Raw genomic sequence first — 18,732 nt, 5'->3', positions numbered from 1 at the left:
TTCCTTTTCCCTGCTCCTGTTCCTTACTTTCTCTTGGAATCCATTCCATGTGTTCCTTTGCACCTTTGCATATATTTCACATTGATTATTAGGTGTGGTGTGCGGTTGTAGCTAGCTCCTGTGTGAATGCCTATGTTTTCCTCCCTATTCTGTAATCACTATTCCTACTTGCTCCTTGTCTTGAGTCTTATGTATTTATTTATCCTCCCATTGCTGTTACAGCCTTTCGGGGTCCCTGTTTGATCAACAGGGTTTGTGGGCTTGCTGACATTCACATGGTATTTCTCGTACTTGTGAGTACTGTTTTTAAGTTTCCTTATTTAATACCACCAAGAGTGTTAGATCACAGATCCTGTTGTTGCTTGCCCTCTACGTGGGCTTAGCGCTGTCAGTACCTGTAATAGCAATTGTGGGTAAGGAGCTTGCTGACTTTCCTTGCAGTCATAAGGAGCATCTAAGTGCTTACCCCACATCCCTTTTCATATATTTGTATTGTTGTCACACTGTTTGCACTCCTGGGTTTTAGTATACATGAATCTTGGTTCCTGTGTGCATGTTGTTTGACTCAAAGCTATTCACTGTGTGATTTTGTGAACATTTCCCTTGCCATATTCACTACCCTTGTCCTTACCTGACAGCAGTAACCATTGATTCCGGGAATTCTTTCCCGCCCCAATCAAAAGCGCCACATTAATATTTGTTTTCGGTTCAATCTAGTCCTGTGCGTGGTTCATATAATACCTCATAGCTCCCTCACCCCTATGGCACGTATAAGCCAAGAAGCAGGCCGGTGTACAGGAAGAATACATTTTTAGTAAAGAATATGAAAATTAAGATTTATACAAAATCCCAAATCACGCCACCTCACTTCCTGACCCAAATTGTTTTCTTTCCAGACATTTCATGTTTCGCAAAATAAAATCACCAGTGGTTTTAGATCATTAAAATCATTGATGCTTTAATACCACAACATTTACGGTCAAAACACTTTGACAAGATCATAAGCTTGACATTCTATTTTATTTTATATGAAGTTTATTTTAAATAATATACAATGCTTGCCTATTTGCAAAAACAATTTCACACATGCAGCGCTTAGTATTTTTTAATTTCCATGCACACTTGAAAATGCTAGCAGTTTTGGTCAACTTCATCACATATAAAACAATTTTGACTGGCACTGCTCTCTTAGCAATGCTAGCATTTTATAACACAACAAGCTTTTCAGAACAAACACTTTTGATTTAAAAGTTCAACCCTTTTTCTTTCACCAGTTCCCTTCTCTTGCAAGACACTTTCTCACTCCAATGGGAAGTCCCCTTTTAAATCAGTGATACAGTCCTGTCCCAGCATACAAACCTAGTATGATTATTTGGTGCCCCTCTGCTTTAAGGCGGGGTTCAGGGGAATGGAAAGCAATAGGGAATTTGGTTTTTAATTCACCCCTCCCTTTAGGGAATGTTGGGGTGGGCAAACATAAATAGGAGTACCCAAATACTTTACAGACTACCACCTTATTCACACAGTAAGCAATGTTGTTAATTTTGAAACTTCAACAAAATCACTTGTATAATTTGGCTATGCCGGAATTAATTAAATGATTGTTTAAAACAAATGCTAAGCATCTACTTTGTGTGCCCACCCAATCAATAATGAGAACATTATACAATCAGTCAGATCCCCACCAAGCTTGGTCTGGATGGACAAGTTTACTCACATAAATATCTCTGGGTTCTGTTCAGGAAAAAAGGAAATCAAGGCTCAAGTCCTCTAAAGGTACAGGACAGGGACCACCAGAATCCAGGCAGTCATGCATATTCTCCAAGCTCAATCCCTTTATTTTGCCTATCCTTGGTCATAGATCTCAGCCTATGTCTCCTCTCTTGGTTTTCTCAAGCAATCTCATCTGTAGTTCCAACCCAGGTAATTTCAAGCAGTCTCCCTGATTTTCATTGTACATGCCCTTACAAATCTTAAACCACACCCACAAAAATGTCTAAATGATGACATGCCTGCTCATTGGTCATACATTTTGATTGGACAACTCTAGTCCATCCCCTTATTCAAGCCGATACCCTTCTCTTTTGATTTTTCCCTTCAGTCCCAAGCTCAATTCTTGGGAGGGGTGATGCTACCCACTTGAATACACCTTTTTACCCATTTCAATTTTGTAATTAAAAACTCTGACATGTCAAAATAATTATTTTACAAATAAGCACTAAATGAGATATATTTAGATTGTCTAATCATGCCGGACACAATGGACTAGGTCCCTTTTCAGCACAATGTTGCATGTTTGACAAACAGTTTTTCGTGAATTATTTAAAACATATAGAAATTATTAATCCGAGATTTCATTTAATGATATTTAATTTAATCAGCTCTCATGTCCCTGAATCTCTGCTTTGTGCCATTTTCTGGGAAGCTAGAAACACATTATACACAATATTCTACCCTCCTTCCTCAACAATGGCTGACTTTTACAGTAAGCAACTGTATCTAACCGATTTCCTGCTATTCGAATTTTGCTTCCTGCAAAGACTGTGAACAGAGAAAAGAGAGAGAAAAAAAAATCAGAACACACGTTTAAAATGAATCTCAGCCTGCCTCATTTTGCACATGGAGAACACATTATAATGTTAAAGAGTTAAAATCGTGTTAGTATTTGTTAATCAAGTTAATTAATTAAGTGTTTAATGTTTCTCCTGTAATTGAGGCATTTCAGGTGAGAAAAAAATGGTGTGCTTTTAAACTAAGTATTGAGAAAAATTGTGTGCTTTAACATAAATATCCTGTCTTCATATACCTGTCCATATGTTACCCTGGCAACACATGGCTTGCTGTACCACATTACAGCAATACTGTGATCCCATACAGTGGCGCTGCACTCCAAAACACGCTAAATTATGTTACATACCCTCCTTTTTCTGAGAATTTGGCCATGGTCCAAGCCACAATTGGAAGAAACCCAACTTTCTCCCTTTCTTCTTTTAAAATGTATCAATCCTACAAAATGAATATTCACGTGTGGAAAAAGAAAATTGAAAAATGATTGTTCAATCATCATAATATCAAAATTCATCTCTGAGTCCATCAGTTCTTATAAAATATTTTACATATTTCTTCCCAATGGAAGTGTCCATAGTCCAGTGTCTCACTTTTATACTTGAAGTCAATCACAAAACAATAAAATAAAACAAATAGTTAAAATAAAGAATTAACATAATAGATTAAAATAATTAATTAAAATAATAAATACGTTGAACTCCATACTCGAGGACATTTGTCTGCCTCTGATATGTCCCGACCAGCGATGTCACATCATTTGGTTCATTCGGGTACTCTTTCATCCTGGCACTCTTGGATGCTTTTTCATAGGAGTCATCTCTCTTGGCATCCCGGTTACTCTGTCTTCACCTCCACCAGGAGGCAGGCATCATTTGATCTTCATCCAGAGGACTCCAGGACTCCATCATCTCCTGTGTCCTCCGGTCCCGTAACCTCCAAGCCAAAATTTGTTAATATTCTAAATCAAATAGAAAAGAAACAAATTAAGTACACGGCATAATACTAACTTCACCCTTTTGCCAAAAATAAAACATGCTTTGCAAAACATTTCGCCCTTTTCCTCTCGCTTTTTAAAATTAAGCACATGTTAAAGAGAAAACAAACATACATAAAATAGCATTCAACATTTAATCCATTTTCATTTTGCAAACCAACTCTACTAATTTCAGCTTCCATTTTTTTTACCTAAATACGCATGTAATAATCAATCACCTCTATTTTATTTCTCTGCTGTTGCTCTCTGACCAAACCCATTTACCTTACCTTCTTTTATGTATTCAAGGGACTTTATCTGTATCTACACGCTGAAGTCTTTTAATTTCGTGTCTGGGGTGCCAGGGTTTAATTTGGGTTACATGAACAAACTGTACTGTTGCTGTTTCACCTTCAGTTTTCAAACTTTTATAAACCACAGGAGAGACCTTACCTATAATTCGAAATGGCCCCTGCCAGGCTGCTAGAAATTTTGAATTTTTCTGTTTACCTTTTCCAAAATGAAATGTATACACCTGATCGATTACACACAATATTCTTTCACTGATGTCTTTTTATCATAATATGACTTTGCACTGTCAGCAGCTCTTTCTAGATTTCGCTGTACAAAAGCAAATGCATGTTGTAAATGCCTCCTCAGTTCATCAATGTATTCATGAACTGTGGATGCACTCACAAGTGTCTGCCCATGTGTTCTGTATAGCAGGTGTTGTGGTAACACCATTTTCCTACCTGTCAAAACCTCATGGGGGCTAACACCTGTTGCTTTGGCAGGAGTTGATCTGATTGCCATTAAAACCAAGGGTAAACGTAAATCCCAGCTGGAACCTGCTTCTGCCACAAATTTCTTTAATATGTCCACAACAGACCTATTGCAGCGTTCAACTCCACCAGAAGAAGCAGCTCGATATGCAATATATAATTTCCTTTTCACACCCAGTATTTGCCATACCTTACTCATTAGAGCACTTGTGAAATGACTTCCTCTGTCTGATTCTATTCTTTGTGGCAATCCAAACCTTGAAAACACATGATTCACCAGTAATGTAGCTGCTGTTTGCGCACTACAATCTGGTGCAGGAATACACTCAATCCATTTCGACATCAAACACACCACACTCAAAATATAACGGTTCCCCCTGCTCAACCTCTTTACAGGCCCTACATAGTCTATTTGCAAATCTGACCATGGAAGAGTTAAACCTAATTTCATTAATGGAGCTCTATGCATTGGTGAAGCAGGTTTAAATTGGGCACATACTAGACATCCTCTAGTATATAATCCCACATCTTGGGACATATGTGGCTAGTAAGCATAATCTTTTAGTATTTCCAATGTTTTTTGTGAACCTCTGTGGCCTGCAGTTATTGCATCATGTGCATGGTGTAGCATTAACCCTCTGAATGAAAGGGGTACCACCCACTGTATCTGTCCTGTTATGGATTCTCTAATCATGAGTGCATCCTGTAGTTTAATTCATTTTTTATTCTTTAATAGCACCCTCAACTCTTCTTTTCCCATACAATCATTTTCTGTTAAAGGGTTTTGTTCAGGATCTATCAAATGATTATAACAGATTCCCAGGATTCGATCATCCTTTTGTGCCTCAATTAGATCTTGATCTGGTGTATCATAACTCCACTGAACCACTGGCTGATCTATCTCCTTTGGTGCTTTAGAACGTGTTACTGCATCAATTTGTATTTCACCAAGTAAATGTTCAATAGGTAGCAATTCTCCCATCACAGTTGCTGAGGGTTCTTTAGATTTTGGTCTAGTGTCTTTCATTTTATCACTTTCTCTACCCTGACAATAGAGTACTTAATATAGTTTTGTGCTTTGGTGTACAATCCATTCAAGGGACTTGTCACTGTCAAATTCACGGACCAATTGGGATATGATGGCTTTCTGTAGCCCATAGAAGTAGGCAGTTTTAAACTCATTGGAATTGGGGTCAAAAGATACATCAAAGCGAGAAAATGCTCTTTTTAAGTCTTGTAAAAACTGGCGAGGGGATGTATTAGGCCCAGCAGTGATTGTGTAAGTGACTTTCTTTGCCTCCTGCAGTGACTGGAAAAGAGAGAAATGACGCCTGATCTCTTTTTCGAACTCCGCCCATGTCATATTCTGCTGTTCATTCAATCCTCTTATAATACTGGCCGTCGGGGCATCTAAAGTTAAATGAAAATATTGCCTGTACTGTTCCTTAGGTATCTGGAGTGCTTTAAAAATGTCATGAACCGCTTCTAAGTGATCCTCAATGCAGCATTCCCCTCCGTTTTTAAATGGTTTGATCAGGGCTTTAATGGATTTCATTATCTTTATGGGGCTACTTGTTGCAATGCATGGAATTGCATTGCTTGGTGACTCAACCCTGGTTCCAGGTGTATGGGATTGGTGGCGGCCCCCAATGGGAGTATCAAATCCCCCAAGGGCACTGTAACCAAGTTCAGTCACTGGCCCAGTCACTGGGGCACTAGCTCTTTGGGTAGAAATAGAATTCACCTCAACTCCATTGAATGTGGTGCCCTGCCGCCTCTCCTGGGACCTGGGAATGGACAGTTGCTGTTCCAATTCCTTACACTTTTTTAAGGAGCCTGTCTGCTTCATTTTGCAAATAGTTGTTTTCATCACCCATTTTATTAATTAACTCCTGCATGTCACACATTTACATTTGGCATTCTTAAATTCTTTATTTCTCTTGTCCGTTTCTTGAAGCATTTTAACCATTTCTTGTTCTGCATTTTGGAGATCACTTTCTTTTTCAAAATGTTCTTTTTGTAAAACTTGCATTTCTGAAACCATCTCATCTTTATCTTGTCTAATGTGGTCCACCAATGCTTTTAAGTGTACCAATTCTTGTTCACTGCCTTCAAACTGTTTCTTGCTTTTGGACAATTGAATATCAAAATCTCTGCACTTTAACTGCATATCTTTCTGACATCCTTCTAATTCTGCTCTTAACATTTCTCTTTCTTACTTGCACCATCTAAGTCAGTCTTTAACCTGTTAATTAGCTGGGTATCATTTTCCTGCATTCGCAGGGACCTATTCAAAATAAACCAGATCTTGGCGCATAGCCGTATCAAACAATCTTTCTCTGCATGTTTATCAGCTGCATTTAATAACCTTAGAAGGCAGACCTGAATTATGCTGCCTTCTGCAAAAATATTGTCTAGTTTTTCTTTCTGCACCTCTCCATGAATGCGGTCATGCCATTCTGAGGTACTATTTGATGACGAGGTCCCATGTGCAAATAATTTTGCCTCTAAATATTGCACTAGCTCTGGGAATGTGGCTTCCATTTGAGACATTCTGAAATTAGTTTTTAGTGACACACTGCTATTATGAAATGGGTTCCCTTTAATGTACAGATGGCAGTGTGAGACACACTTGCCACGCCCTGTAGGTGCTCTATGATCACTTTCCCGGCCTGCAACGCACCATAAATATGTAGGATATTTTGTGTAGATTTAGGGCCCAACGGTATTTTCTTACCACCAAAAACAAAAATAATTTAGCAATAATCACTCCTTGCATTTAGATTGGGTTTGGTATTATAATGGTATAGTGGCTATGCATTATTTCAGTACACAGATACATTTGGTTGGTATACATTTTGTTGTAGTATAGTGATGAGCATGATTTTCTGTTCTACTTATGGTCCCCAATATACAAACCCCCCTTCTTCTTGCTTGGTCTGTTCGTGTGATCACTAGAAAGACCTTGGGCCTACATTTTATGGATACCACAATGTTCACATAGAGTGCCGCCTATGGCTGTTATCACTAATTTATTTACATTAGTGAGACTATGTTTCCATGGAGTATTCACAATAACATGTGGTATTATCACTAATTTATTTACATTAGTGAGACTATGTTTCCATGGAGTATCCACAATAACATGTGGTATTATCACTAATTTATTTACATTAGTGAGACTATGTTTCCATAGGCCTCTCTCTGCTGATTCATATACGCTCAGCAGACTATTGCATTATATTCCACTCAGAAGCCACACACACATACATACTCTGAGTGGAACCACGCACACAGCTATTTATAATTGCTCATAACATTGCTTCATCTGCATAGGAAGTTTGGCACATATATTACCTAATAACCTCCCCTTTTATTATGTGATATGAGCTAAATGCACCAGAGAAAGACAGAAGCAAAAAAAAAACCTTTACACAGGCTGTGATTTATAACAGTTTCATTTCAAAATAATACATTACCAGCTTTGCGAGGCAGTCTTTTCTAGAATAAAAAGAAGCGAAACAAGTGCAAAAATACAAGGCATTTCATTTTACATTTGCAACAATAAAAAGAACAGTCATTTAGATGGCAACATTATAAAGTGGCATTTAAACACAGGAGAATTCCCTATCGCTACACTGCCTGTCTAATAGTAGATCATTCGTCCGGCTGTCACAGCAATCTCACTCCATTTGTATATTTACCAGCTATTTGTAGCTTTTCAGCATGCAAAGTCTCTTGGCTTGTCGTCTTCGACCAGTGACCCATGGCTCTTTTTTTCTCTTTCTTTAAAGCACCCAGCGAGAACATGCAGTTCTGAAGCCGGTGCCAAGTGACTATGAAACACCAGTCTCTGAAGGTCAGTGGTCCAGTTCCTCACAGCAGCAGAACGAAGGCGACCTCACTGCAACTCCGCAAAATGTCTTCTCCCTCTCCTCCCCGAGCTGCTTCAAGAAACATCTGTTATAGCCCCTAAGGTGACGTGTCACCAATCAAAATACACAATATTCTACCCTCCTTCCTCAACAATGACTCACGTTTACAGTAAGCAACTGTATCTAACTGATTTCCTGCTATTCGAATTTTGCTTCCTGCAAAGACTGTGAACAGAGCAAAGAGAGAGAAAAAAAAATCTGAACACACGTTTAAAATGAATCTCAGCCTGCCTCGTTTTGCACATGGAGAACACATCATAATGTTAAGGAGTTAAAATCGTGTTAGTATTTGTTAATCAAGTTAATTAATTAAGCATCTAATGTTTCTCCTGTAATTGAGGCATTTCAGGTGAGATAAATATGGTGTGCTTTTAAACTAAGTATTGAGAAAAATGGTGTGCTTTAACACAAATATCCTGTCTTCATATACCTGTCCATATGTTACCCTGGCAACACATGGCTTGCTGTACCACATTACAGCAATACTGTGATCCCATGCAGTGGTGCTGCACTCCAAAACACGCAAAATTATACTACAGGTTTAACAAACAGTTTTTTGTGAATTATTTAAAACATATATAAATTATTAATCTGAGATTTCATTTAATGATATTTAATTTAATGAGCTCTCATGTCTCTGAATCTCTGCTTTGTGCCATTTTCTGGGAAGCTAGAAACACATTTTAGGTTGTAGCTTTAGTTTTCAATGTGGAATTTTTATGAGAGTTAAATTAACAGGTAGGCCTTTTCTATCAGCTTTGCAGTGATATTTGTCTAGTTATGATATTATATGATATGGCATTTATAACGCGCCTATACACAAGTGTTTCAAGGCGCGATGAGGCAAGGGAGGGGGAACAAAAGGGAGGACAGGCAACGATCATACTAGGCCAGGTGTCATTCAGATTGCGCAAGTGCATTGGAGGGGGAAGGGGGAAAAGTGCAGGGGTGAAGGGGAAGGGACAGTGCAGTACATGGGAATAGAATAATAACACTAAGTAAAGGCAACAGCCATCAGGTGGCAAGTGCAGAGGTGAGTGCAGACATCAGGTGTCAAGTGCTGGTTGTGGGAATGTAGGGATATAGAAACAGTCCCCAAGTGCGGGGGTTACCTAGGAAGGCAGTGCTGGTGTGTGTGACTGGCAGGGGAGGGACCTGGTCCCGGGATCAGAGGGTGGCCAGGTAACCAGTGCAGGTTTGGAATCAGCCAGGAGGTCAGCAGCAGAGAGCGGGGGAAAAAGCAGAAGCAAAGAGAAAGGTTTTGAAGTGCTTCCGGAACCAGAGAAGGTTCTCCTCAAGTTTCAGAGAGGCAGGGAGGCTGTTCCAGAGGGAGGGCCCAGCCGAAGAAAGGGATCTACCACCAACTCGTTGCTTGGAGAAGCGACTGACTCTGAGGGAGTTCGAGGCCGATGAGCGAAGAGCTCGAGAAGGAAGTTATCATGTGATTTATAGTTCCTGAGAAAATTAACAAAGTATGATCTTCTATGTAGCCCAACGGCATCATATTCATTACACACATATTATTCATTCAAAACAGGGGATCGGGCCATCAGCTTCCTGTGTTGACTCAAGCCTGCAATACATTCCATCACCTGGTCTGTTTGCTTATCTTGAAAAGCAGAGCCTATTGCACCATCCTCCCTGGAATGTCCTCCCTGCGCCTCTCAGGCTTGAGTGGGACCACCTGAAGTTCTGGAAGCAGCTCAAAACTTTCAAACTCCTCTGCTTTCTCACTCTCCCTCCCCGGCTGACCTTCCTGACCTACCTGTCTGCTGTATAAACTGGTTGCTTGGCTATCCTCAGAGTCTCACTGGGTACCAGGCTCTTTCTTGATCAGCCACCCTTGCACTGCCTCCAGAGTAACCATGCACCTAGGGGATGTAACTCTAACCCTACCGCCCCTTGTTCTCCTTGCACAACCCAGAGCCGCGCTGCCCTTGCTGCACTTACTCAGAGCATTGCTGTCCTGTTTTCCCCTCTCTTCTCCCTTGCACTTTCCCCTCCCTTTCCCCTTGCACTCCTTGTACTCTCACTTGCACAACCTGAATGACACAAGGCCTAGTAAGATTGTTTGTCTCGTCCCCCTCTATATTCCCTCCCTTGTCTTGTCATGCCTAGAAACACTTGTGTACAGGTGTGTTATAAATGACTTATCATATCATATTATATCATGCTCATGGTAAACCCCTCAAGACCAGACCTGTGATCACTATCTCTGAACTGACCACAACTTGGATTTCATTTTCAAGCACTGTCCACACTTCAACCTAAAGTTTGGCTCTTCTGTTGACTCACCTGTTCACACCACCCATTAACTCCTCAGTAATTGCTGAACACAGCCTCCTCTCTGGCCCTGAAACCTCAAAGAGATTGTCTTTTCAGATAGAGTGCAGGGCAGAGCCCTGGCATCCATTGGGGGAAAGGTGGCTTTGAATCTCAGAAATCTATACTTTAAACGTTCCCCCCTTTTTTTTTAGACCTGAGACACAAATAGTTGACCTCATCTCATCTCCAGATTTCTCCAGCGCCATGCTATCAATGTTCATATTTCCATTTTACTTTATATTAAACTGGCACATGCCCTGGAGTTTCACTGGTATACAGTTCCTTTCAATCCCAGATGCAAATATCTTCATTTGTCCATGCTGCTCTCTGTTTTATCAAAGAAAGCAACATTTCCTGTTTTCCAGTTTGAAAAGGAATGGCTGGCCTTTCAGTCTGCCAGTCAAATTGTGCTTTCACATTTCCAAGACAGTGGGCCTCATTACAAGGTTGGCGGTCCGGTAATAACGATACCGGTAAGGCAATACCAGCATCCATTACAGGACTGGTGTATTATGACCCTCGATACCGGTGCTACAGGCATCACCAGGGACCCGATGTGACCGGGTAGCACCAACCCGGAATGGGCGCGGGCACGCGGCAGCCGGGCCAGTAACAACGGCATGCCGCAAAGTATGGCACATTACGAGTAGCATGGACAAGCACTTCCCGGCATCAAGATGCCGGTAAGAAGAGCTACCACGATGCCGGTGATACCGGCATCGCGGGGCAGCCGTTAACAGCAATCTGCTGTGTCCAGACCTGCCACAGGTGCACACAATCAGCACAGGTGGAGGCAATGGAGTCTGGCCCAGCACAAAAGGAGCACACCCACACACCACACCCCTTCCAAGTCCAAAATGATACCACTAGCAATTGCTATACATGAGCTGGAGGACATGCCTGCACTGCTACTCCTTGAGCAGGCAGTAAACCATGCAATGCAGAGGAGGCGCAGGAGGAGAAGGAGGGTGAGACTGGGACAGCACCTACTACAAGTGCAGGCAGTGGTACCCCGCAGGCATCCATCAATCCCACGCATAAGGGCCAGTCCATTAGATTTAACCCCTGCACAGATCCACACCCTGTACCGCCTGGACAGGGACACCATCACCACCATAGTGGACCTCACCCAAGATGACCTAGTCAGCCTGATCAACATCCACAGCGCCATCCCCCCTCTGCTGAAGGTAGTGTCTGTGCTCCACTTCCTGGCCACAGGCACCTACCAGCACACAGTGGGTCAGCTGCATGGCATCTCACAACCATGTTTCTCACGTGAGCTGAACCAGGTGCTGGATGCACTCCTGAAGCACGCAAGGGACCACATATCCCTGCCACGGAATGCAGAGGAGGTCAATGCCACCAACATTGCATTCTATGCACTGGCAGGCATGCCAAACGTCATTGGTGTCCTCGACTGCAGCCATGTTGAGCTGCTAGTCCAACATGCCGTGGAGGTGGTCTCCCATAACCGGAAGCTATATCACTTCCTCAACGTCCAGATGGTGTGTGATGCAAGCAAGATAATTACGCATTGCTGTGCTAGATACATGGGATACACACATGATGCAATGGTGCTGCGGAACTCCACGCTTCCCCGCTACATGGAACGACACGCTGTACAACATGGCTGGCTGCTGGATAAGTCTGACCACAGGGCCATGTGAGTTGTTGTTGGGGGGTGTGTACAAGCATTTGCAACCTGTCTGCTGTTTGGGCCATGGGGGATGTTGCTGGGTGGGGACACCGTCCTGGGTGGCAAACACCACAGTGACCCAAATGAATTCAACAGAATGCATGAGACTGACAATGGATGCAGATGTGCCATGGCCGCACAGTAATGTGTAAATGGTAGCTACACACACAGCGCCCAATCCTGCACATGGACATGGTACATCATCAGAGCACAGCCACAGGTACCACAATGCACCATCCTGCAGTCAGAAGGCAGAATTCACATAAGCACAGCAAAACACATCACAGGTCATGCAGCCATGACTGCGCAAAATAACAATGCCTCTCAGGGAATCCCCTGTCATCAAAGGAACGTATCCCTACACTGGCAGACCATACCACCAATTCCATCATGCCATGGTGACATGGGTGAACGTGTTGAGGGACATGTGCATGGCGTCATCACATTGTGGAAATCCTAATAGGCAAACCTACGTGTATCATGTTGGACATCCGGCTAATGCATCATACAGTGCTCAACATGCATTCTGAATCTTCCTCTGCCGCACACCCATCACATGTGAGTACATCATGGACCGTCTGACCTCATCTGTGTGAGTGCTGTATCGGATCTCAAGATCCCTAAGTTGTGTATGTCACCCATGCCCCCACACCATGGATAGACAAATAGTGCACCGACCTGATAAGTGCACAGATGAAATGGCCAAATCTGGCAGTGTAAAGCTTTTGCATTTGAACATGAACAATGTACAGCCAGTGCACACAGGGTATGGCAAAAATACTCACAATTCCAAATTACTTTTGCTCCCATGCAGGTGATGCTGGGTATCCCCTGCAACTGTGGCTCCTCACCCCTGACAGGCATCCACTGAACAGGCATGAAGAGGACTACAATCGTGCACATGCACGCACTCGTGTGATGATTGAGCAGACTTTTGGCCTGTTGAAGGCACAGTTGCGCTGCCTTAGCAGGTCTGGTGGTGCACTCATCTACGGGCCTGAGAAAGTGGGCAAGATTGTATTGGCATGTGCCATGCTGCACAACATGTGCAATCGGCGCAATGTACCCCTGCCCCCCGACATGGACCAAATACCACCAGATGAGGATGAGGACGAGGAGGAAGATGCTGCACATCGGCCAAGTCACGATGTGCGCGAGGGACGTGCTGTATGCCAATCTATGATTGCACAATATTTTTGATGTACTCGGTTACAAAAGGTGCTGTGAACGTGGGACACTGGGCACTGGAATTGGGGGACACTGGGTACTGTTGAACAATGAATTAACACACACTCAAGAAGCAATGTCCAGTCATGCGTTACTTTTTTTCAGATCATCACATCATCATATTGATGAAATGAACCTATGTACATGATTAAATGTTGCCCTCCACCCTCGATACAGTACATACTACTCCCCATGCCCCAAAACCCCCACACACCCACGCTCCCTACCCCAGCCCCAAGCCCCAAAACCCCCACACACCCACACCCCCTCCACCCAATGCAACTTCAACTGGACTCCCTCCAGACATGTTCAGGTGTTCCAGACTATTGACGACCACTTTTAGATGGAGGGGTTTGTTCCTCTGGCCAGCTCATACTGCACAGGGACCTGCGCACAGGGCTCAACTGTGTCGAGCTTGCCGGTGTTGAGCAAGTCGATGGTGGTCCTTGTGGTTTGGTCATGCCAGGACATTGTTGGGCCATGTTGGTAGACAACTGGTTCACAGCCTGCAACATGCCTGCCATGCTCTCACACACCCACCTGGCCACGCAGTATACGGAATGGGTAATTGCCTGTGTGTATTCCTGGTTTGCCCGCCGTGTGGCCAAGTACTTTTTTACCATATATAGTCAAGGTCCTGTATGGATGACCTACCTGTTGGTTGCACAGGAGGTGGCTTGTTACTCCTCACAGGGCTGAGCACTTGTTGGTACATCTCCTCCCCAGTACTGTGTCCATCAGATCCCTGCACAAGAGAGTACTGTGGGGTGTCCTGCATGCTTGGTTTGTGCTGCACATCCTCTGAGATGCATGGTCCTGCTGTGTCTGCGTTATCCAGCCCCTCGTCCTCCTCTGCGCTGTGCTGTGTGGATGCTGCCGCCTCACCCATTTCACTTGTCGCCATTGAGTGCGGCCCCTCAACATCCTTGATGACTTGAGGTGTCTGCTGGGGGGCCAGAGTTTCCCTTGGTTTGAACTGTTTGGCCGGTGTGTCTTTTTGCAAGTGTGCCTTCATGGCACGAATTTGTCCGGCATGGGGCTCCTGGCTATCTGTCGCACCGGGCTGCTCATCCTGGTCTCCGGCCTGTGTGCCCTGTTGGCAACTGGTCTGTGGTCTTGGAGTGCTGGTTTTGCTTGGGCCGGCCCTAGACGTCTAAGGCCTGGTCACGTCATCATACATTCTGCCCATGCGTGCAGGTGTTTTCTTCTGTGATGCGGCGTGGTCTGCATCCCTGTCTGAATCCGTGCCTGTGGGGGATGGAGCGGCACCACCTCCTCCCTGATGTTCTGCTTCTTGGTTTGCGCTGCACGCCACAGATCAAAGCAAAAAACTACATCGGCATGCTCAACAAGGCTGTCAGCAAGCATGTTTAGTTTCTCGTCACTAAACCCGGGGCTTGCACAGGCGAGGTGTACCTTTTCGGGTGGCCTTCGACATGGTCTAGATGGCGGTGTATATAGCTCTCAGATCCCCGTCCTGTATGCGGAGGATTGCAATGGATTGTGTTTTTTAAGATGGCCGTTGGTACAAATCTTGTTCCGGCACAATGATGTTACTTCCAGTTCCGGTATTAGCGGTACCGGTATTGGCTGTGCCAGTGTGATCGGTGCCGGTTTGAATGGTGCCGGTCATAGCGGTATCAGCGATGCCGGTGGTGGTGTCTGCGCATTTGATGATGCTGCTATCGGGGGTGTTTGAAGTCCTTACCGGCATGCCGGTATGCCAGAATGCACGTGCACACTGACTTCGAATCTACCCTAGATACCGGCAGCAATGCTACACGGACACGGTAGCACCAGCATGCCAGTAATGATGGTTTCTTACCACCAAACTCATAATGAGGCCCACTTGTTTCTGCACTTTTAGGCCCATTTACTTTTATTTCACTGGAAACAACACTTTTTATGCGGCAGTTGGGAATTTAATGCTCCATTTTATCTGTTAGCCCCTAGTGGCTTTTTCAATTGCAAAAAAGATTTCTGGACTCTTAGGCCCAACGTGGCTAGAGGCATTTCATTTGATCCTGGGGCTGACTTTAAATCCCACAGACCGGAGAATAGGAAGAGAGAGCTTGGGTGAATGTGGAAGAAAGGAGAAGAGGTGAAAGAGACAAGGAAGGAGGGACAGTGGTTAATTTGAGGGGTGCTGTGTTTCCTAGTATCTCCACCTCTTCCTGAGCCCCGGCACGTATTGTCTCTGACTCAGTTTGATTATGTGGTATTTTGGGAATTTCCTTATTTGAACTGCCAATCACTTAATAAACACTTATAGAATCAGAGCAAAATATAAATAGTTGTGTTTAAAAACACACTTAAACATTTTGCTCATGTCAAGACATGACAAGTATGTTTTTCTTATGTGTATGTTGATTGGTATTTATAAATCACACATATGCCGTAGTGAGTACATCCATCAACCAGAATAAGCCAGTGAGCTCTAACTCCATATATGTTGACAGCATTGGGAGGTGGCAACATTGGACAGGGAGCTGTCCATCCTGACATGTAATGGGCGTGTTAGAAAATATTTGTGCCCCAGCACTTATTATTTTACAGTTTCAGCACTTAGGAGGAGGTGGATAAGTAGAGGTGGGGAGAGGAGAGGCGATTATTGGGAGATCTGAGGAGGAGGAGGAGAGTTGAGGTGAGCAGAAGAAATATCTTGGGGGCAGGAGGGAGATGGGGAAGAAGATCAAGAAAAGGTGGAGGAGGGAGGCACCATGCCTTAAAAACCCCTTTTATAGCAGTATCTCTCTGTAAGACACTCTAGCGCTCCCACTTGACAGCTCTGAAAGTGCAGGCTGGTCCAGGATGTCTTTAATGTCGGTATATCATTTCCACTATGTCCCAGAGTTATAAGCAAGTTGAATACATGCTGGTGCAGTGATAGAGATGTGATGATTATTTCTATACAGTACGGTTGCTGAGCGAACAAATTACGAATAAGTGCAGGCTACCAGAAAAAGCAATATGAGTAAAAAGTTTTCCAAAGACTTGAGCACGTGCCAACAGACTGCTTAAGAGACCTGATGAGCCTGATAACTGGGGTGCATGTGGGAATATCTCTCACACAACATCACTACCATAACATCATCACTGCCAGAGCGTCATCACTGTCACAACGGAGTCCCAGAGATGGACTGGCACCCACTCCAGTTATATTGCGATCTGGAATTTGCTGGAGGTATCAAAGACATAGAACAATTCAAGGGTTTTGTTATTTTTTTTTAATTCAGAAAGATGCAGTGAGTGAGCGTCAGATATGACATAATTGAATCTCGGTTGTTTTTTTAGGAAGGCACTATGGTATGTTATGTTAAAGGTTCTTAAACCAAGCACTGTTGCCACCTGCATGGTTTCTTGGCGCTTTGGCAGATCTGTACTATGGCAGGTAATGCACGCACACTCTCATCGCAGATTTCCACATATATGAATAAGCTGAAACATTTGCAGGCCATTGCAACAGTCACCACAGAATGGTCTTTCACGAGCTAATCAAGTCCCTTTTTTTAGTTATGGACTAGAAACTTCGAGGCTTATTCCGGAAATGCCCTCAGGTCGACGTTCCGGAAAATGTCTTTACATTAAGTAAGGGGTGCCCTTTCCCTCCCCCGCGAATATCTTTCTAAATACTTTGGCACACAAATTAAGCCTAAAACAACAGGCAAAAAACAGTGCACCAGAGGGGATGGCAACGCAGCATGAAATGAACAAATTAAATTTATTGCAGCAGAAAAGTTACAGATCCCTAGACGAACAGAAAAAAGAAGGAGCTGCAGAACCCATGACCTCATCTATACACACGTGAGTCTGAAATCTGAAGACCCGTTCCAGTGTATTCCCGAGTCGTGGCAATGGACTACAATCCGCATATGACGGTAGCGGTAAAAATGGTGCTCACAGGGCTGCTGACATTTTTACCACTAAGCTATATTCCGAAACTGGAGAAAAATCTGCGGGAAATGCCTCCTCACTGGAGGTATGTTCTGTAGAAAAACAAAAGCGAGGAATTGCCACCAGTGGAAACACCGCCAGAGTTCATTCCTCCACACCCCACTGAAGCCCAACAGGACCTCAAAAGGGGCAATAGGAAGAACATGTAAATTGGCGCATTTACCGCCAGGGTAGCCAGTGGTAACGTTATTCCGTTTGGTGAAAGTAGTGCTTCGAGGACAGAGAATGTCTTACTGCTAATTATCACTTTTTTATTTTATTTTGGGGGTGTTTTGGACCAGATCTGAAGGGGTGAGTCGATATATGACGTGGTGTGGAAAACTCTTTTCCAACACATTGAATTGTGGTTGCTTCGGAATCTCTCACCTCCACCACCAGGCAAGACAGAGGACACATGCAGCAGCGTTGCAAGGATTTCTTAAGTTCTAAGCAAAGTTCCATGTTCTCTTTGACCAGGCAAACCATTGAGGCCCCATTTGCCGCATACAGGCCTAATCAACCCCTTCGCTTGAGCCATTGCGGGCATCAAACTACGCAACCAGCACGCATCTCCGTTCTTTAGAGTTACTTCTGGATAAAGGATTGAAGACGTGTGCACAAACTTATTAACATAAACAACTACAATTATAATCACCGCAAACTGCACCTGTGCCTGCATTTTGAAATGTTGCCAGATATGGCCATTCTTTTCAAGGGACCTATCTATGCGATGTGCCAGGACTCCGGTCTTCAATACACTATTGGTCGTTGTCCTGCAGGCACAGAGGCATTTTCTGCACCAGGAGGGTGAAATTATGGAATCTTTTTTGTTGTGGGTTGTAGGTCGCCCCATGTTAAGTGCCTGGTGCCTTCTTTCCTTGACGCTGTTGACCGTGTTTTAGGTGGTGAAGGTGGGACCCTTGAAACTTGTTGTGGGTTATATAACAAGCTATATTGCAATCAAATTCACTTAACGTCAGCTAATCCCAGAGGTCACATTCATGATACTGGCAAACAGGTGGACAACGGCAGAAGTGAGCGTTATAACTGGAGGATGGAAGCAGTCAGGACATATTGCTGGTTAGTCTGGAGGTCACTTAAAGAGGTGATCAGTGAGGAATGACAGAAATGGTGCTGTAGTGGGTGTGAGCAATTGTCCTTTGGGAAGGGTGTAGAAGCCGTGGATTTTCAAATTTGCATTAATTAATATAGCAATGCAGGTAATTCCATCTCAGAAAGGGTGACCTGAGAACCAGATCCCCTTTTCCTGAACCCCATGTAAAAAGCACAGTG

Source organism: Ambystoma mexicanum, chromosome 3p (assembly GCF_040938575.1).
Source record: "Ambystoma mexicanum isolate Mex_15411 chromosome 3p, UKY_AmexF1_1, whole genome shotgun sequence".
Lineage (NCBI taxonomy): Eukaryota > Metazoa > Chordata > Amphibia > Caudata > Ambystomatidae > Ambystoma > Ambystoma mexicanum.
Note: the sequence above shows the minus strand (reverse complement) of the source record.